Genomic DNA, 12,852 nt, shown 5'->3' on the forward strand with positions numbered 1-12,852 from the left:
TGGTCGGTGCAAGCCGGATGTGGAATTCGTATCGACTAGTCATCACTGGGATTTGAACCAGATTCACCTTTTTGGAAGATGAACACTCTATCCTCTGAGTCACCATGGCTCTGTTGCTGTAATTAACTTTAATGTAGAAACGTGAAATCACGAAAATATATATAAAAAAATGCACAGGGAGTTATAGGGAAAAATTAATGATCGCGAATGCCCTCCAAGGCAACTAAGTATAACAAATGACAATTAAAAAATTAGCTGCCAGCCACAATCTGATCCCCATCTTTTTAGTTGAAAATGCACTTCATTCGTAAATAAAATTTTTTTAACAAAAATATGGAATTATTACGAATATTTTATAATATATTTTGAAAAAATTACTTTAATTAATGCTTGTTATTTAAAATTGTTCTTAGTTTTAAAAATGAACCTTGTAATGTACATCATATTTTGAGATATGCTTAACAATATTAATATCAATCTTTTATTTAATATTTTAAAATTTTTGAAAAATTAGCCACATCTTTTTTTTTAAAAGAATACACAATGCTACACTGTAAAAAATGTTACAACTGGCCACCAGCTAGTAGAAAAAATTCTTAATTTTGACCTATAGAATAAAAATATTTTAATGCTGACCATTATCAACAGTTTATCTTTTGGAAAAATAAACTACGCGAGATGGTTTGAACCCCATTAAAAGTAAAGCTAGAGAGATCAAATTTGACCTGTCAAGAGGAATAGTTGGTGTGCATGACGATGAGTTTTTGAAAAATATTGTTTATTGAAATGCTTTTGTCGTGGTTTTTATTATATTTCATGTTTTTGAAATAATCCACTTGTAAGAAAAGTATTACAATTAATTTATCTCTCCAAAGTTTAGATTTGCACTTCGAAGATCTTTGGAAATATTAATATTAATTTTTTAAATATCAGGGGTGATTGTGACCCCAACTCAACAATCCGGAAAATTTCTTGAGTAAAATCATTAATGACGCATTTCAAAATATATATATAATATATCTTTATAAATTTAAATCAGTGTTGATATTTTCAAACATGAAATTCTAAATAAATTATATGTAGTATAATTTGAATGAATAATTACTTATAAGCCCACTTTTATCTCTAATCGCATTTATTACACTAACAGAAAAAAAAATTCAAATAAAAGAAATGCTAAGAATAAATTCTAGTTCTATTATTTTTAGCTAAAAATAAATTCTAGTTCTATTATTTTTAAACAAAATATACTAGAATATTTATACATAAATGTGATTGATGATTTCTTGAAACTTCAAGACCTTGGATTTCCGGAAACTTTTGGATCGTAGATAACAAAAAATCCGGAAATCCGGATTTTTCAGGAGCACAATCACCTCTGTATAATATTAAAACTCCAAACGATCAGGGGTTTTTCACTAATTTTATTTTGTATCATAAGGTAAAATTTAATATGAAATCATAATCTCTTACAATAATCGTTCGGAAAATAAACTTTGATGATATAAAGAAAAAAACATGCAAAAGAAAACATACTTTCATGGGGGGTGAACCCCCACAATGCTGGTCTCATTTTTAATAAATCTTGTTTAATACATAGTACAAGATGAAATTTGTGGATAACCCCTTATTGTTTTGAGCATTTTTAAAAAAGTACTATAAAAAGCTTTTATCACTAGATGCCAAATACGATTCCCTGTAAAATTATAAAAAACTTTTTTCAATTTTTTTGCGCATACACAGCATAAAAGAACGAGCTTAAATACTCAGTTGTGCAGTTTTTAACGATTTTTTTAAAAAAATTTTAAAAAAATTTTGTAATAAATCGTACATTTCTCCAAAAATTGTTTTTAATTCCATTGAATATTTATGAAATTATAGCAAATAAACGTAAAACAATTAAATTAATTTTTTTTATAATAATGTCTATATCTCCATAAATATTTACTCTAGGTTTACGAAACTTTATGTAGTTATTAAAAATAATGACTAAAGTAATCAATACAAGTTACAAGCTTTATGCTTGATTTTCTGGTATAGGGCTGCAAAAATACTTGTTTTCTTTTGTAATTTATTGTTGGTCTGAAAGTTTTAAATCTTATTGCTAAGTATCAAAATCGCATGAAATAAACTCCTCTAAAGTTACAAACTAATCCTTTACGTATTTCGTAAGAAATTTTAAAAAATGTCAAAAACTGGAAGTGTCTCTTCCATTATTGCAGGGTATTGTGATATATATATATATATATATATATATACAGGGTCTTTATAATTAAAGTTCCACTTTGAAATGGCTATAAAAATATAACTACCCGACCAAATGTCATCAAACTTGGTAAATGTCTATAAGAGGTCATGGGATTTTAGTTCCCGCAAAAAAAAAAAATCGTTCAAAAATTCACCACTAGCGGAGAATGGCGCTGTATGCAATAGTGTTAAACAAATGTGAAATATGCAAATTTGTTTTACACGTCATGTGACTTTGCAGTTATAAAAGTGAGGCGCCTTGTCTGAGCTGTCAGTGTTCTGAGTCGACAATGTCTGTTACCATGCAAGACCATGCTTTACTCGTGAAATGTTACTATGAATGCGACAGCAATGAACGGAGGGCTTTACAAAAGTTCCGTACTGTAAGAGGAAAACGCCAAGGTCCAATGACACAGCAAGGTTTACGGAAAATGATGGCAAAATTTCAAGTCACAGGTTTGTTATCTGTTGCACCTGTTATTTCGTTTAACCTTATTGCATACAGCGCCATCCACCGCTAGTGGTGAATTTTTGAACTTTTTTTTTTTTGCGGGAACTAAAATCCCATAACTTCTTATAGACATTTACCAAGTTTGATGACATTTGGTCGGGTAGTTTTATTTTTATAGCCATTTCAAAGTTTATATTATAGCCATTCAACTTGTTATAGCCATTTCAAGTTTTATTATTATAGCCATTCAACTTTAATTATAAAGACCCTGTATATATATATATATATATATATATATATTACAAAACAAAATATATCAGTTAATAGGAAAAAAAGTGCTGAATACTTACACTGACTTGATAATTTTTGCTACAAAATTTTTTATTCTAAAAAATATTTATAAAACATAAGCTATAGTCTTCTCAATAAAGATATCTCAATAAGAAAATAAATGTTTCCAATATTAAAAAATTTAGAAAAATCAGTAAATTTAAAATGATCCTTTTTTTAATCCTGAATGAAAATTAAAGTCAAAACACACACAGGGTTCACACGGTCCCTTAAAATTTAAAAAGCGGTAGCAAAAGTATGAAAATTAAATGTGTTTGATTAATTTTTATTTACCAATACTCTAAATATTTTCCAATCAATATAATTAATTTTGACATCAAGGGTATAGTATTTTTGTTTTAAAGTGAATGCTATTAGAAGAAAATTATTTTTTTATTGCAATATTGACACCACTTTTAAACGTTTGAAGGAATATTTGAACCCCGTTTTTTTTAATAGTAATTTCTTCAAAAATAACTTTTTTTCCCTTTAGATCAGAAAAAGCACCATTTTGTCTAGAAGAAATTTGTGTTTTCTTCTTCTTTTTTTTGCCAAGAGAAGCTAAATACGTTTTTATTTTTAAATTAATTGGATCTTAAAAGAAGCTCATTTTAACTACAAAAACTTAATTAGTTTTTTTTTTTTTTCCTTTTTTTTTCAAAAATTTTTCAGCTTTAAAATAAAATATTTTTGCATGAAATTTTGTATAAAATATTTAGTGTGGAAAAAAAATTTTAAATAAAATATAATTGAAATTTTGGTGAAGTTCTAAACACAAATGGGGAATAATAATATGAAGAAATATGATAAAACAAAATTAAAAAAAAATTTAAAAATAATCAAAAATAAAATATTAAATTTTATGAAATAAATCTCAAATGAAATAATAGCACAGCTATCATAATGACAACGAAAAGTTTACAAGCACTCAAAATTCGCCAAATAATAGAAAAAAAAACTAAATATCTTTCAGCCAAGTCAAAGAAGACTCTGATATACTCATAGCTCCTGTTCTAACAAAAGGGTCCTTTAAAAGAATGTGATGACATAACTGGTTATTGGGTGGTCAAACAAGTTCAGGGGAAGGAAATAGTCGGCACAATTGGTGAGCCAGCGCCGTTGAAAGGGCAAGTTTTTGAGTGGCACATATGTTGTGCCCGCCGCAGGCAAAGGGTTAAAATGTTAATGTGACTTAATGATTTTTTTAGACCATAATAATGGCAATAGACACTAAGTTTTAATAAAAAAAAATTAACACATGATTTGAAAGGAGTAACAGAGCAACACAAGAATACTCTTTATTACTTTACTTGCCACTCAACAAAGAATGATCAAATAAATATTATTTTGCTTTCATTAAAATCCTGTGTCTGTTTCCCTGCTCTGTTCGACTGCATCATTTTACAAGCCGAGGAGGATTATAAGAACTGATGAAACGGGTGCAGGATAATTATAAATGCTAAAATGCTTCTTCAAAATAGAATTCAAAAATGAAAATAAAAATACGATTTGCTGAATCATGAAATTGATGCTGAATTGACATTGATGTCTGAATGCTGAACTGACATTGCACTTGAAACAGATATCTCAACCGAATTTTAACGCTGCCTGATTTGATTTCCGCCTACCTGAATGAGAAAAGTGCTGTGTAGTGGTTTCGGAATCGGATTCTCTGAGTCCCTACTTGCTTACTGCCTGTCAGTCTCATTGAGGGATGATGGAGGTCCAGTCTGTGATTGACTTGTTTTCGCTAGCGGTGGTTTCCTTCAACGGGAGATGATTTGTGAAAGAATGAAAAACCAAGAAAGTGATCTTAAATGGTGGCTAGGATTCTGTTCTCGTGTGCAGTTTTGTGATAGTGAATACGCGCCTTTCATCAAAAATTTAGAATGATTTATTAACCGTAAAAAAACGGTGTTTTCCCGTGTTTATGTTCATCCACAGTATTAATTTCTTTAATGGTATTTATATAATGAATATTTACTTTGATCTGTGCTTTTTTTTTGATAATTTAAAAATATTTTTTGATTATCAAACTATTTGGTGCTTAAATAGCAAAAATAATAATAGATTTTGATTATAATTTTTGAATTTTTTTTTTTCATTCTTGAAATTTCATTTGAAATGGTTAATTTTTATTCATTGATCTTATTTTCATTGTTTGTTTTTGCATTTTCAAAGACTTATTTACTGTTATTGAAATTTACTTTCTCTTCATGGAATTTTACTTTAATAAATTGATTTAATTCGACTAGCATAAAAAATGCTATAGGATATTTAGTTTCATTTTAATTATATTATGTGTTATAATATATGATCAATTGAATATTTTTGTAAAAATTAAATTTTGTTTTAATATTTTTCATAAGATAAAGATAAATTAGCAACTATGAGATTTAATTTATTTCTAAATGTAATTTTTAATTATTGACATTTCTTTCGGTTATTTGAATGCCCTTACTGTGTGGCAGAAATTATAAATTAAATATGGTAACCAAAAATAGTACAACAAATAATTTTGAAAATCAATACAAAATTTTTCAAAATTTGAATTTAAATGAAGTTAGACCCAGAGAAGGTTCAGGCATTTCCATTAACAGACCAAGTTTGTAAGAGAAAGAGTCAAATCCAACATAAAGTGACCAAACCACAAATTGACAATGAAAAGTATCTGGATACACTCAAAATACATTCAAAATAAAAATAATAAAAGTGACAACTACCCGATGGTGACTAAGAAAACTGTCTTGTTAAATACTAACACAGGTAGTAGTTTAAAAATAAACCCAACAAATAATTTTCGAAAAATTATGTGCCCATAAAGAAAAAAAAAGATATAAATGAAAACAAACAAAGGGTAATTTGCAAATTAACCAAACTTGCACTTCAGATTAAAATAAGGAAAATAGCTAAGTCAGTTAAATTTCAAAACCTGGTATACCTAATACCATACTGAATGTGAAAGCTTTGCTTTGGATTTCAATTAGTAATTAATTGTGTTAAACGGACTGTAATGTAAAATCTGAAAAGACTGATCACCTTTTCTGATTATAAAAGGAATTTGTCACTACACATTTTCATTCCTCAAATCCTGGTTAATTGCAATAAAAATACCAATAAAGAAAAATAAATATAGAGAAAGTAGAAAGAAACGGAAATTTTATTAAAAAAAAGAAAGAATAAAAAATTTTAGATATAAGGAAAACAAAATGAAAATGTTAAAGAAAATTTTGGACATAAAAAGAAATAAGAATTAAAAAAAAACGTAAACTAAGTGAATTTAAAGAAAAATAAAACAAAAAATAGATTAAAAGTAAAGATTTAAATAGCAAAACTGAAGATTATCTTGAAATACCAAATATTCTTGAGACTAATTGTGATAATGGTGTGCAACATTGTCAAGATCATGCTGACGGAATTAGGCATGAATTAGACGGAATTAGGCATGAATTAGACGGACGGTTGACGGAATTAGATAATGAAAAAAATTTCCAACTTCAGGAAATTTTAGAAGATTTTTCAGATATTTTTGCTAAAAATAAATATGATATGGAGACAATAAGAATTGAACCCAAAAAGGTAAGAGTATCATCAGACTTACCAGCGTCATTTTTTTCTCATTGAAAATAAAAATACTGAAGTCATAAATTTCAGCCATTGTGTCAATTTTTTTGTATTTTATTTTCAAAGTATAGTATTCAATCCTGAAAACAATTTTCAGACTGAAATTTTTTTGACAAAAAGTGTCAATTTGTATTTTTATATCTCATATCACTTGCATTTTCATATTATTTATCGTTCATGCTTTTGAATATTTACATTTTTAAAAAAATTTTTTAGAGATTTTCTTATCCTAAGTGAAAAGTTTACTTTAATTGTGTTAGTATGAGGAATAACTTTATTTATTGTGATTATCAAGAAGAACTGAAAAAACGTAAATCACAAAAACTATTGAAAATGAAGATCTAACACTTCAATTTGATGGTAGCGCTACTTCAATTTTTATTTTTCTTCCTCGAACACTTTATGAAAAAAAAATTTTACATGGTGTACAAATATGTATTTTTTATAATTCATGTTACTTTATATCTTGTTGATATCACAAATATTATTATTTTTTTTCATTTTAATTGTGTCATCATAGCGAATGTTTTGCAAAGGGATAATTTTTAAAATTTTTAAATATTAGTTAGAATTTTTAGGTGAGGGGGGATGTATCATAAAAAGCTTCTATTAATCTTTTTCTGTTAGTTCCTCACTATAAAACTTAATCCTAATTAATTATTCAAATCGAAACACTTACCAAACTATTAAAAAGCCCTATCCTGTTCCTAAATCTATTTTTGGCTCAAGTATGCATAATTAATTGTGAAGACATTTTTCCCTTTAATCTTCGTGGAAATCACCCGACCTATTTCATAAACCAATAGTAATTTCTAAGATTTCCCTCTTTTCCCTAAGTAGAGACATTTTCGGATTTTTTGCAAGATTTTCCCTACCAGAAAGACTGATCGCCGATGGAGTAAACTTCACTTTTCGCTCGCCACTCAACAAAGAATGATAAAATAAATATTATATTGCTTTCATTAAAATCCTCTGTCTGTTTTCCTGCTCGGTCCGACTGCATCATTTTATATATATATATTGTACAACTAGTATTTTTGGCTAACTTTTATATTTGTTTTCTAAAATAGCTAGTTTTAATTATTATAGCTTTATTAATTTTGTTTTGATTATCATTGTCTCATGTCAAAAACATACCTTGTTATTCTTATTTTAAAAATTACAAAAAGTGTTCTTATTTGAAATGTTATTTTTTAAAAAAATTTAAGTACTCAGTGTTAAACAAGGATTTACCATAGTAAATTCTTAGTGGATAGTTTCTCGATTTAACCATCACTGTGAGTTCAATATGTTACAACAGAAGAATATCAAACAAAATCTATAAATTTTTTACTACAATTATTTTTGATTCTTACTTTGTAAAAAAAAATTCTTAAAAACCACGGTAAAACTACTAACACCTTTTAACATTTGCAAGAAACATAAATACAGTCAGACCTCGATATAAGGTCACCATAAGGGACATCGCAAAAGTGACCTTATAAGCGGGGTGACCTTTTAACCGATTCATTGTCAGTTCGTGACTGAGCATGTAAATAGTACACATTAAGACTTTTTTAAAATGTTAATACAAACAAAAACGATCAGCCATAAATTAAATGTTTAAGTCAATAAATTTTAACAGAATTAGTAAAGAATTAAAGAAATTTAGATTTATAAAAAAAAATTTTTTATTTACAATAGAGCTGTTTACAAATTTCCTCAAAGTGCACATACATACATTACATCTTATCTTATTTAAAATAATCATTTATGCAGGTCTGTCTCGTTTTTGGTTTCATTTTTTGAACAATGTTTTCTAGATTTTGTAACTTCTCAAAATGTTACTCAACTCCCTCATGATTTGTAAAAAAATTTCGTATCACATTTATTGCATTGGAGGCTTCGACGTGGGTTACAGCTACAGTCTCAGGATCACTGTCATTGTCCTCACTGTCCACAACTTGTGAAAAAATTTCAGAAATTGTAGCTTGTTCGTTGGCTGCAACATTTTCCTAGAACTCGAGAGGGGTAATTGCCTCGTAAGGAAGTTAAATAGGCTTTTGATAGAAAAGAGCTTCCCTCGCCTCAGATAAAAATGACCTTATAAGCGATAACGATTCTTAAAATTTGACCACATATCCGATATTTTGTAACAAAGAATTCCTATTCAGTGAGCCAGGACTTTGGAAAAGTGGCCTTATATGCAGGGTGACCTTATATGCGGATGACCTTATATCGAGGTCTGACTGTACATATATATATATTAGAAAAAAATAAATAAACATCCAAAATGTAACTCACTACTATCTCACGATAAATCCTTTAATTATAGCATGCATTCTAATTTATTAATTTCTATATTATTTGAGATAAAAAATGCAACAAACAATAAGGATAAATATTCTTATACAATATACAGTGTAACGTCCCATATCCGGACGCCCCTTTCCCGGAAGGGTCGATTTCCCGGACACTTTTTAACAATCAAAATAAACAAACATCTCTCCATCGTCCCCTTTCCTTAAAAAAAAAATAAAAAAATCTTTTGACACATTTTCTCTTTTCCGCATTGAACCCATAAATCACCAGAAAGGGGAAGTGAAGATCTACCAAGACCATTGAGTGACCGTTAGTGACGCTCCTCCCTTGGAATGTAGGAAAAAGAGGGAGATTTCTTTTCAAAAGACTGCAACTGAGTCCCCTCCCCCCCCTCCTTTCCCATGCAGGTGGCAAGTAAAAGAGGCATTTCCTGGAACCTTTTTATTGAAAGAAGAAATACTGTGGAAAAGGGTAAAGGAAGCAAGCGTTAAGGTGGAGGGGGAGTCTAAATGGAAAATTTGAATAGGTCTAAACGGATATACGTCCTTGAGAAACAAAACATTTGTTCTTTCCCATACCATGTAATATTTAGGAGGCGGGGGGAAAAGGGGGTAACATTCTCTCTTAAGCAGATTCTTTCAGTCATAGAAGAAAAAATAAAAAGAACCCGATCAGCGTGCCCCGCCTTTATGCTTGATTGATAGCCAATGATTGGAGAGAAAACAATAATTTGTTACTTCCCCACCCTCAACTTAAATGATCTCCTCTTTACACTTATTTTCTTTCACAAATAAGGAGGAAATGAATTTTTCTCCTCCACCTACCCACTTTAATGAATGACGGGAATTTCCCTTTCTTGCTTGAATCATTCTAGTTAAAAATGGCGGATTATTATTTTCATATGACAATTTTTTTTTCGTCTTCTATATTTTAAGCAATAATATTTTTTTTTCTAATATTTCATATTTTATTGATTAGATATTCTAATACTAAAACATTATTCCCTTCAAAATAATGTTTATTTATTTTTTGCTTCTTAAATTTAGATCATTTTAAGCTTTGTTCCAGAATGACATGAATTTCCCCTTTCTGCTTGAATCGTTCTAGTTCAAAATGGCAGATTAATATTTTCATAACTGCTAAATTTTTTTCGTTTTCCATATTTTCAGCAATAATTTCCAATAAAAAAAGTAATTGTTTTATTTATACCTTCAATAACAATAAAATACTGATCATAAGTTAGATTTAAAATAAACAAGAAAAAATATTTAGTAGTCAAAACTTGTCATTATACTTTTACTTATAAAAAGGATAACTAAAATGTTTACTAACAGATGTGTGTGTAACTTAATGTTTAAAGCTTTAGAAAGATACAATCTGTAAATTACTTTGTTTGAAAAGTTATTGATATACAATTGAGTATTCTTAAACAAATTATTGAAATCGTGAGAAGGAAGGGGAAGCATGCAGGTTGCTTTTATGAAATTCCTATCAATGAGACTCCAAATGAATCATTTACGAGAAAAGCGTTAACAACCAAGAGGTGATCTGCCAAACAAGAGGAACGGGTAATGAAATATAGCTGGATTGGTAAATCATGTGCAGGTAACTGTTGTGTTTAAAGAAGGTTGAATTTATTTAGCATAACATGGAATTAAACTTCCACAACATCCACTAACGCCAGTGAATTTCTTAAATAGTCTCTTAGTTTTAAGGGTAGGAAAAAATTTAATTTCAATTATGTTTGAATGAATGTATAAACCTTTTTGTTGATTTTTTAAATCCTAAATTATCGATTTCTTGAAGATGAAATTGACACTTACTTGGTGAAAGTGTTATATTTAATTAAAATAGAAATAAGAATTTTTAATTTTCCTACAGTTTCTTCAAAAGAATTACTTTATCATCTTGGTACACAAATATTCCTTCCAGCTGAGTTTTCTCAATTATTGAATCCATAAGAGTCTGAGAAATTGCAGAAGCTGCTTTTAAACTGAAAACTAATCTATTTTTAAATGTGCTCTCATTGGTTGAAAATGCTATTTTATCTTGCTATTTTTCTGGAAGGTTTTGCTGTGAGAACATGTTAGGAAGATCTTAACAGCAGAAGAAGCAGTAATTATGTAAGTTTGAATCTTACGAAACAAGGTGTGCCAAATGTTTACAATGCTATTACTTAATCTTAAGTCTAAAGCCAATCTAAATTTTTGCTTCTGTTTGGGATCATTTGTATATTTTTTTTTACCAAAAGCATTGAGCATAACCACTGGATTGCACTCCATGAAATTAATCCTACTTCACCATTTCATGTAATTTCATAAGCATTTCTTGTAGTAAAGCTTAAGGCACAGAAAATGACAAAGTAGGAATAGGATAATCATGAATAAAAGAAATTTCAGGCATTATTTTATTTGTATGACCAAGTGCTTTAAAAATTTTGAAAAGACTTTATAATTTTCTAATAATAATCGTTTTAATTGTCATTGTTTTGGTTCATCGAGATAACCTAGTTAGAAATCATCTTCCTGTAACTCACTTTTTCTTAAATTTATAACATATTTTGTAGATTCAATTAAACTTTAAAATTCCTGTCTTTTAATTTATCTTATTTTTCATTTTTAACACTAGAATTTAATTTTGAATAGCCATAATCTCATACTGTATCAACAGGATACATTTGGCAAATATCTTGTCCCTTATTCAAATGTACAGTTTCCTCAGACTTGCTGTTAAGAAAAATATTACAAGTATAGCATTTATTATTTTTATTTTGAAATCTACAAAAGTTTTTAACCTGTCCCAAATTATAAATTGAAGCGTAAGTTACAATATTTTTATGGTCTAGAACCGGTTTAAAAATTACATTAGTATCTGAAGGATTTTTAACTATTATCTTTGCATAAATACACCGAAGAGCCATTATATTATGACCACCCTCCATCTATAACAATGTTTTCATGGGGCACATTAGGACCCATAATCCTCATAGAACAATCCCTGACATCTGTAAGCTATTTGAACATAGTTGCAAACCAGGTTCACCCATTCATGGCAAGTTTTTCCTGCGGGGGATGGTGTTTACCAACAGGATAATGCACCATGTCATAAGGGTCGAATCGTCGAGGAACATTCCAGTGACTTTCAAGTCATGTCTTGGCCCCCAAATTCGCCTGACCTTAATCCAATAGAGCATTTGTGGTCCTAATTGGAAAACCAAATTCGTGCTGCCACGCTACCCCCTTGCAATGTGAGGGAATTGCAGGACCTGTTGGTGAGTGCTTGGTACCTATCAGCACCTTGTGGAAGCAATGCCACGGCAAGTGCTAGCAGTTTTGAGGGCTAAAGGTGGTCCTACATGTTATTAGCAGGGTGGTCATAATGTAATGGCTCTTCAGTGTATATTCCTCAGAATTTAATGAAATCTTACGATTTAATATAACCCATCCATTTTGTTTATGAATTTGTTCAGTATCTGAATGTTGCTTATTATAAATCTCCTCACTAATACTTGACACTGGATCTTTTTCATAATCAAAGTTAATATTACTATTACAATGCTTTTGCCTTATTATTACTACCCTATCGCCTTAAATCATTATAGAATTATAATTTGGAAATAATTGAATATTATGCATTGGCATGAAATCATATCCCAACATTTCTTTAAAAACCAACAAAAAAATGTTTTACAAAAAGTGTATGTTTAAATAATTTATTATGAAAGAGATTTGAATAAAACTCAAAAACAAGACCTTAGAATTTATGGTACTAATTGAGAGCAAATACAAAACAGGTTCGTATTTATTATTAAGTTCATTAAATGTATAATTAGAAATTATTGAAAGAAAAGAGCTTGAATCAATCAGAAAAGGTGCAGAATAATCTTTAAATTGCACATT

The 12,852-nt window shown here is 28.9% G+C and overlaps 1 protein-coding gene across 3 annotated transcripts in view; it reads right to left on the minus strand.

Annotated features, from left to right (window-relative positions):
• Positions 1 to 12,852, minus strand: part of LOC107442297 (peripheral plasma membrane protein CASK) — a 164,023-nt gene that overhangs the window by 50,066 nt on the left and 101,105 nt on the right. The gene's annotated exons all lie outside the window — the stretch shown is intronic.

Source organism: Parasteatoda tepidariorum, chromosome 12 (assembly GCF_982258835.1).
Source record: "Parasteatoda tepidariorum strain Cologne lab strain chromosome 12, Ptep-v5.0, whole genome shotgun sequence".
Classification (NCBI taxonomy): Eukaryota; Metazoa; Arthropoda; class Arachnida; order Araneae; family Theridiidae; genus Parasteatoda; species Parasteatoda tepidariorum.